This window comes from Ambystoma mexicanum, chromosome 1p, assembly GCF_040938575.1.
Source record: "Ambystoma mexicanum isolate Mex_15411 chromosome 1p, UKY_AmexF1_1, whole genome shotgun sequence".
Taxonomy (NCBI): domain Eukaryota; kingdom Metazoa; phylum Chordata; class Amphibia; order Caudata; family Ambystomatidae; genus Ambystoma; species Ambystoma mexicanum.
The window spans coordinates 21,842,339-21,849,345 of record NC_090921.1 but is presented as its reverse complement, the minus strand read 5'-3'; positions in this window follow the sequence as shown (position 1 = coordinate 21,849,345).

Genomic DNA, 7,007 nt, shown 5'->3' with positions numbered 1-7,007 from the left:
GGTTAGAAATTGAGATTCAATAAGCGGGAGCTAAAACCAGCTGCTAGGTCTCGGGCATCACACAGCAGGCTGGCGCTTCCGGTGGGGAGGCACATATATATGAGCCATTATGTTTAAAAGTGTACTAGATGTATGTAAGGCAGCAGTTGGCCCGAGGAGCCAAAAGTAGCTCCTGGTAGCTGTTGGTTTCAAGCCAACCAGGCTCTCCTGGGTTAGAAGCAGGAGCTAAATTGCTCCCAGCAATTTCAAACCCACAGTGATTAACTTTGTATGGAGACCCTGTGTAAATAACCTTTATGTTAGATGTGTCAGAAATGTGTACCTCCTCCATCTGTTGGGGGCCCCTCCATCTACCAGCGCGGTCCAGCACAGATCCTCTAACCTTAGGCTCTCCAGATATTTATGATTACAAGTGGTGCGCTTTGAAACACTTGTGGATTGCTGCGCTTTGAAACACTTGTGTATAAGCACATAATAAATAAACAATCAATCAGCTGTCATGAGTCAATGGTGAGGATCTTGGAGGTCATAGGCCAGAACATTTGGAGATCCTCAGGTTGCAGATCCTCAGGTTGCAGACCCCTGCTGTATCATCAGAAACACAGTATCTAGCCCTTCTTCTCCTGCTCGACTTGTCGGCCACCTTTGACTTGGTAAATCATGATATTCTCTGCAAACATCTAGCCTCAGCAGCCAAATTCTCCGACAAGGCCAATGCCTGGATTCAGTCCTTCCTGAACAACAGATCCATGAAGGTCTTTGCTCCCACAGCCTCTGCCAAACCTGCCCACGTTACTTGTGGCGTCCCCCAGGGCTCCTGTGTTTCCCCCACACTATACAATGTGTTTACAAAACCTCTCTTCGACATACTGGACCATTTGGGTGTCATCTACACGAATTATGCAGATGACACTCAAATACTCATCCCACTAACAGGCGATTACTCAACTGACAACACAATACTCAACAACATTTATTCCATTATCCAAGAATGGATGGCCAAACACGGCCTCTGCCTCAACGATGACAAGACCGAGCTTATTCTCCTAGGCTCCCAATCCAGCTTCAATAAACTCGACAAACTTTACCAGACATTCACCATTGACAGCAACATTTCTGTCTCCAACAACGTCAAAAATCTTGGGATTTACCTGGACTCCTCCCTTACACTGACAAGACAAATCAACACCATCTCAACCCGCCACCGATTACACATGTAAGCTCATCAATGCCAGTAGACCCTACCTCTCGACCTCCAACTGCACCACCTTAGTCAGAGCTCTAGTACTCTCCAAAGTCGACTATTGCAATGCTCTCTACTTAGGTACCAGCCAAAAGAACATCAACAAGCTGCAAGTTATCCAAAATAACGCACTAAAAGCAGCTATGAACATACCTAAACACAAGCATATCTCTGACGCCAGACAATCCTGTCAATGGCTATCTATACCTCAGAGAATTGAATATAAAACACTCTCCCTCACACACAAATGTTTATCCAACCAGGCACCTAGCTACCTCTCGGACAACTTCACGCACCACACCCCATCTCGTCCAACTAGATCAGCCCAAACACATTGCCTAAATATCCCCAGATTTAAGCTCCAAAAAGCTGGCGGCACAAGCTTCCCTGTGCTTGACGCTAAACTCTGGAACTCACTACCAGCTGATCTCAGATCCGAACCATCCTTTCACCGATTCAGACACGGTGCCAAAACTTGGCTACTGGCCAAAAAAGCCTAAAACGCCAACTCACTACCACACAAATGTACTTATTGTCTGCATAATCTGTACAATTTTAAATCTTGTAAATATGTCATAATGTGTATATTATCAGAAACTGTTTTTATAATGTCTAGACTACTTGTACTGTTTACCTACTGACCATGCGTGTAATATATTGGCTACTTTGTAACCATGCCAAGCGCCTGGATGCCCCAGGGCCAGGCGGCGCTATATAAATAATAAACTAAACTAATCCCAGTCTATGTGGAAACCAGATGTGCTTGTTGGCCAGATTAATTTCTGCTAAAGGCCAAATGTATTGGCTGAATGCAAATCAGATATATGTGGGCATATATACTAACATTATTGTGTTCTCTTTCTCTGGCCAGGGTGTGCATGTTTGAAGAACAGTCTGGCTGGAACTGAAAGACATCATTCCTCCATGGACACGGTAATGATTGAAGAAGGGGAGGAATCGTCTACCTGCCATCATCGGGTCTATATGAAATGCATTAAAATCGAAGAAGAGTTTGAACCATCAACTGCGGGTCACCTGGAGTCCATGGGCACAGTGATTCTTCAAGAAGGAGAAGAACCATCTACCAGAGATCATCAGGACTCTGTCATCTTGGTGAAGATTGAAGAAGAGAATGAACCATCTACTGGGGGTCTCCAGGGCTCCACGTGGCATGAAGGAGCGGAACGATCTATTCGGGATCATCGGGGCCAGATGAACAGCATAAAAATTGAAGAAGAGGTTGAGCTGCACATAGAGCAGGTGAAGAGTGATGAAGGAGAAGACTCTTCCACCAGTGATTGCGAGGTCTCCCTGGAGTGGGTTAAGGTTGAAGTAGGAGAAGTGCCGTCTTCCACGGGCTATCATGATTATATACATGATGGGAATCTTGAACTCAGACATCACCATTCCGCACCGAATTACCAACACTCCACAGGCTGGGTGACAGCGGAAAAAGGGAAGATACCTTGTCACAAAAAACCTAAGGGTTTACTGAACCTTGTGAAGATTGAACATGAGGATTTGCCATTTACAAAGGAACTTGCGCATTCTGAAGAAGGTAGGTGTATTGAAAGTACAGTCTCAGGTAAGAAGTAACAACAATAACCCATATACTTCTTATTTCTGTCATAGTGCTCCTGAGTCTGTAGGCAGTTCTCTCTAGAGATGACTGGGGGTCATTGCTGTCATTGTGACCCTGAGTCTGTAGGTAGTTCTCTCTAGAGATGACTGGGGGTCATTGCTGTCATTGTGACCCTTAGCCTGTAGGTGGTTCGCTCTAGAGGTGACTGGGGGTCATTTCTGTCATTGTGCCCCTGAGTCTGTAGGTGGTTCTCTCTAGAGATATGTGGATGTCATTTCTGTCATTGTGATCCTGAGTCTGTAGGTGGTTCTCTCTATAGATGACTGGGAGTATTTTCTGTCATTGTGCCCCTGAGTCTGTAGGTGGTTCTCGCTAGAGATGACTGGGAGTCATTTCTGTCATTGTGCCCCAGAGTCTGTAGGTAGTTCTCTCTAGAGATGACTGGGGGTCATTTCTGTCATCGTGCCCCTGAGTCTGTAGGTAGTTCTCTCTAGAGATGACTGGGGGTCATTGCTGTCATTGTGACCCTGAGTCTGTAGGTAGTTCTCTCTAGAGATACGTGGATGTCATTTCTGTCATTGTGACCCTGAGTCTGTAGGTGGTTCTCGCTAGAGATGACTGGGAGTCATTTCTGTCATTGTGCCCCTGAGTCTGTAGGACGTTCTCTCTAGAGATGACTGGGGGTCATTGCTGTCATTGTGACCCTTAACCTGTAGGTGGTTCTCTCTGGAGGTGACGGGGTCATTTCTGTCATTGTGCCCCTGAGTTTGTAGGTGATTCTCTCTAGAGATACGTGGATGTCATTTCTGTCATTGTGACCCTGAGTCTGTAGGTGGTTCTCGCTAGAGATGACTGGGAGTCATTTCTGTCATTGCACCCCTGAGTCTGTAGGTGGTTCTCTCTAGAGATGACTGGGAGTCATTTCTGTCATTGTGATCCTGAGTCTGTAGGTGGTTCTCTCTATAGATGACTGGGGGTCATTTCTGTCATTGTGACCCTTAACCTGTAGGTGGTTCTCTCTAGAGATGACTGGGGGTCATTGCTGTCATTGTGACCCTGAATCTGTAGGTAGTTCTCTCTAGAGATGACTGGGGGTCATTGCTGTCATTGTGACCCTGAGTCTGTAGGTAGTTCTCTCTATAGATGTCTGGGGGTCATTGCTGTCATTGTGACCCTGAGTCTGTGGGTGAAACTCTCTGGAGTTGCTTGGTGTCCTTTCTGCCATTTTTACTGATTCCATAGGTTGATTGATTGATTTATTTATATAGCGCTTTATACCAAGGCGCTGATGCCTTGTTCTAGCAATGCTTGGGGTCATTTCTGTCGTTGTGCCTCGAAGTCTGTAGGTGACTCTCTTTATAGATTTTTGGGAGTCATTTCTGTCATCGTGCCCCTGAGTCAGTAGGTGACTCTCTCTAGAGATACGTGCGGGTCATTTTTGTCATCATGCCCCTAGGTCCAGTGGTGACTCTCTCTAGCGCTGCTTGGGGATTATTCCTGTCATCGTACCCCTGAGTCAGTAGGTGACTCTCTATAGAGATGAAAGGGGGTCATTTCTGTCATTGTGCTCCAGAGTCTGTAGGTGACTCTCTCCAGAGATGCAAGGGGGTTGTTTCTGTCATCGTGCCCTTGAGTCTGTGGGTGACACTCTCTGGAGTTGCTTGGGGTCCTTTCTGTCATTTTGACCGATTCCATAGGTGACTTGTTCTAGCGATGCTTGGCGTCATTTCTGTCGTTGTGCCTCGAAGTCTGTAGGTGACCCTCTTTAGAGATTTTTGAGAGTCATTTCTGTCATCGTGGCCCTAAGTCAGTAGGTGACTCTCTCTAGAGATGACTGGGAATCATTTTTCATTGTGCCCTGAGTCAGTAGGTGACTCTCTAGAGATGACTGGGAATCATTTCTTTTATTGTGCCCTGAGTCAGTAGGTGACTCTCTCTAGAGATGCAAGGGGGTTTCTATCATTGTGCCCCTGAGTCTGTAAGTGATTCTCTCTAGAGATACGTGCAGGTCATTTTTGTCATCATGCCCCTAGGTCCAGTGGTGACTCTCTCTAGCGCTGCTTGGGGATTATTTCTGTCATCGTACCCCTGAGTCAGTAGGTGACTCTCTATAGAGATGCAAGGGGGGGTTCTGTCATTGTGTCCCTGAGTCTAGGTGAGTCTCTAGAGCTGCATTGTGGTAGTTTCTGTCATGCCGCTGAGTCTGTGGACGACACTCTCTAGAGTTGCTTCGAGGGTCCTTTCTGTCATTATGCCCCTGATTCCATAGGTGACCCTTTCTAGTGATGCTTGGGGTCATTTCTGTCATTGCGCCCCTGAGTCCGTAGGGGAATCCCTCTTGAGAGACTTGGGGGACATTTCTGTCATCATACCCCTGAATCCGTAGCTGACACTCTCTAGAGCTGCTTGTGAGCCCTTTCTGGCATTTTCACTGATTCCATAGGCGACTCTCTCTAGAGAATCATGGGGGACATTTCTGTCATTGCACCCCTGAGTCTTTAGGATGACTCTAGAGAGACTTTGGGGACATTTCTGTCATCGTACCTCTGAATCCATAGCTGACTCTCTCTAGTGATGCTTGGGGTAATTTCTGTCATTGCGCCCCTGAGTTGTTATGTGACTCTCTCTAGAGATTCATGTCGGTCATTCTGTCATTGCACCCTTGAGTCTGTAGGATGACTCCCTCTTGAGAGACTTGGGGGACATTTTTATCATCGTACCCCTGAATCCATAACAGACTCTCTCTAGAGAGACTTGGGGGGACATTTCTGTCATTGCACCCCTGAGTCTTTAGGATGACTCTAGAGAGACCTTGGGGACATTTCTGTCATCGAACCCCTGAATCCGTAGCTGACTCTCTCTAGTGATGCTTGGGGTAATTTCTGTCATTGAGCCCCTGAGTTCTTATGTGACTCTCTCTAGAGATTCATGTCGGTCATTCTGTCATTGCACCCTTGAGTCTGTAGGATGACTCCCTCTTGAGAGACTTGGGGGACATTTCTACCATCATACCCCTGAATCCGTAACAGACTCCCTCTTGAGAGACTTGGGGGGCATTTCTATCATCGTACCCCTGAATCTGTAGCTGACTCTTTAGTGATGCTTGGGGGCAGTGTCCAGATAGGATTTTTGTGTAAGAGTTTTTTACTCCCAATTCTGAAAATTAGAGAGTGAATAAAATTTCAAGAGAGTAAACATGAGTTTCCTCCTTCGCAGGAGAGTAAAAAAGTGTCTGACAACTATTCAATTTGTGTGTAAAATTAAAACTGTGTTTGAAAACATTAGTGCAAAAAACCTTCCGATGCATACTGCCCAGCTTCATCTTCATTATACTTAGACAGTTAAAGTCTGTTAAGAACTACTACAGTAGTTACATCATACATCAAGTCCCTCGCCCTCCCAGCATCACTTCTCTGCCTCTTGACAGACACTCCATGTTTTTGCTTTATCTCTCCTTCACTAAGCTATTGTGTTTCCCCCACCACTCACCTTCTGATCCTCTGCCTCTTACCCTTAAGTGTTTCTATGTCAGGTTTTGCGGTCTGTTGCTCTTTCACTCTGTCTCTCCCCTCTCTGCATTATATTATTGCTGTTTCCCTCCTGTATCTCGCTGAATCGGTTGATATAACTCCTCTTCCTCTCTCATGTCATTGCTCTGGCTTTATCTGTTTTTTCATGTTCCCTGTTGTGGTTGCCACTCCTTTTATCTTTCTTGCACTGCGCCTCTTATGTTGTTGGCCTGCCCTTCTCTAGTCTTGCTTTTCTATTTCCATCCCTCCCCACCTGCTGTTGATCTGTGTTTTATTATTTTACTGTCTCTGTGTTTCTTTTGCTCTGCTTCTATCCATCACTCCTATTGTGTGCCTGTCCAATTATTTACCTCTGTTTCCCTTCTCACTTTCTTTGTTGCTCCCTTATGTAGCTCATCGGTCTCTCTTCCTGTTTCTTGAATTCCTGTTTTGGATTGTCTAGTGCATTCTCTGTTCTGTCGGACCCCCCCACCCGCCATTTTGTTCTCCTGTATTGCTTAGGTTCAGAGTTGCTCTTCCTCTCCTTTTTGTCTTTTGTCATAGCACCAATATTCAAAACGCTAAAATGCCTTTTCCATTTACAAATCTAGTGCAGCTTTACCATTGGGAGCTTTTTAGATGTGTGCAAACCTTCTTTTGGCCATTATGCTGG